The following is a 2,075-nucleotide window of genomic DNA, read 5'->3' as shown; positions in this document are numbered from 1 at the left end:
CGAAAGTTTTACCTTATCCGTATGAGTAAGGCTGATTTTACTCTTATAATGCAGCTTTTGCCCAGTCCTACTTTGAGAGCTTTCTAAGCTAAGTGACTCATCTTCCTCCTCTATATTGGACAATGTTTCCGGACTATTCATAAAGTTGAGCAGGAATGTATCAGACAGTGTTTCTCTGCTATTCATAAGGTTTTCCCTGGCCCATTCTTTGAAAAGTGGATGGCTTCCTCCTTCTTCCTAGTCTGTCTCAGTCTACAAGCCGGGCTGATACCTGTGCACCATGTGCACCCCACTGGGTTTGAAATACGAGTGGCACAGCCTTAAGACTCACAGCAACACGTCACCACAGTAGGACAAACCGACAAACAAGAATTCTCCTTGGAAGCATGAATGGCCAGACTTTGTCTCACCTATTTTTGTCAGTAGTCAGAAGGGACCAGTCCCTGGAGAAGGATGTCATGCTTGGTAAAGTAGATGGTTAGCGAAAAAGAGGAAGACCAACGAGACGAACTGACATAGCTGCTGCAATTATGGGCTCAAACATAGCAGTGATTGTGAGGATGGTGCAGGACTGGGCAGTGTTTCATTTTGTTATGCATAAGGTTGCCATGATTCAGAACTGACTCAACAAACCTAGCAACAACAAGGCAACATAGGGACTGAGGATTCCATGGGTGGTACAAATGATTCATGTGCTTATCTGCTAACCTGGTTTGAGTCCAGCCAGAGGCATCTGAGAAGAAAGGCCTGGTGCTCTACTACTGAAAAACCAAGGATTTAAAACCCTATGGAACACAGTTCTACTCTGATACTCACAGGGTCAGCATGAGTCAGAACTGACTCAACAGCCTTCTGGTTAGCAGTCAAATGCCTTTAGGCACTATGCCACCAGAGCTCCAAGCAACTGGTATAAACCAAAACCAAACTCACTGCTGTTGAGTTGGATCTGACTCATAGCGACTCCTCCTTGGGTTTCCAAGGTGGTATCATAACAGAAGTAGATCACCCAATCTTCCTTCTGAGGAGTGGTTGGTGGATTTGAACCACCAACCTTCTGGTTAGCAGTCAAATGTCTTAGGCACTGTGCCACCAGAGCTCAGCAACTGGTATAGGAATTGAAATTTAGAAAAGATTTCTAGTACAAGATGGCAGATTGAAGAGATATGTTTCTCCCCCTCTGTGTTCTACTGACATTGCAGAAGAAATATCAAATAAACACGAATCTATGACATTTAAGGTGCAACTAGTGGTCTCTTCTCTCTGACAAAGAAAAGTCAAGAAAATCAAAGACACATGGAAACACCTAGCTCAAAGGACTAATGGACCACATGAACCCCAGCCTCCATGACTCTGAGACCAGAAGAACTAGATGGTGCCTGGCTACTAATGCTGACTACTCTGAAAGGAATCATAAATAGGAGGTCCTAGATAGGGTGGGAGAAAAATGTGGAACAAAACTCAAAATCATAAAAAAAAAATACCAGGCTCACTGGTCTGATAGAGACTAGTGGAACCTCCAAGCTTATGGCCCTTAGACACCCTTCAGGCTGGAACCATGCCCACTCCCCTGACTCAATTTTCAGCCAAACAATAGACAGGCCTATAAACTGAACACTAACACCAGGGAGGTACCCACTTCCTAGAACAACCAATCAAACAAGATCAAAAGGGCAGCATTTGGAAGGCAACTACCTGGCCAACTGACAGGAAGAGATCCGTATTTGTGCCCATTCCAGAGAAAGGTGATCCAGCAGAATGTGGAAATTATTGAACAATATCATTAATATCACACACAAGTAAAATCTCGCCGAAGAAAATTCAAAAACAATAGCAGCGGTATATTGACAAGGAACTTCCAGAAATGCAAGCTGGATTCAGAAGACAATGTGGAATGAGGGTTATCATTGCTGATGTTGGATGAATCTTGTCTGAAAGCAGAGAATACCAGAAAGATGTTTACCTGTGTTTTGTTGAGTATGCAAAAGTGTTCAACTGTCGATCCTACTCAAAGTATTCCAAAACATAGAAAAGGATGGAATCCTCCCTAACTCATTTTATGAAGCAAGCATAACCTT

Source organism: Orycteropus afer, unplaced genomic scaffold (assembly GCF_000298275.1).
Source record: "Orycteropus afer afer isolate SDZICR_OR568_19922 unplaced genomic scaffold, OryAfe1.0 scaffold00024, whole genome shotgun sequence".
NCBI classification, from domain to species: domain Eukaryota; kingdom Metazoa; phylum Chordata; class Mammalia; order Tubulidentata; family Orycteropodidae; genus Orycteropus; species Orycteropus afer.
This window is presented reverse-complemented; position numbering follows the sequence as displayed.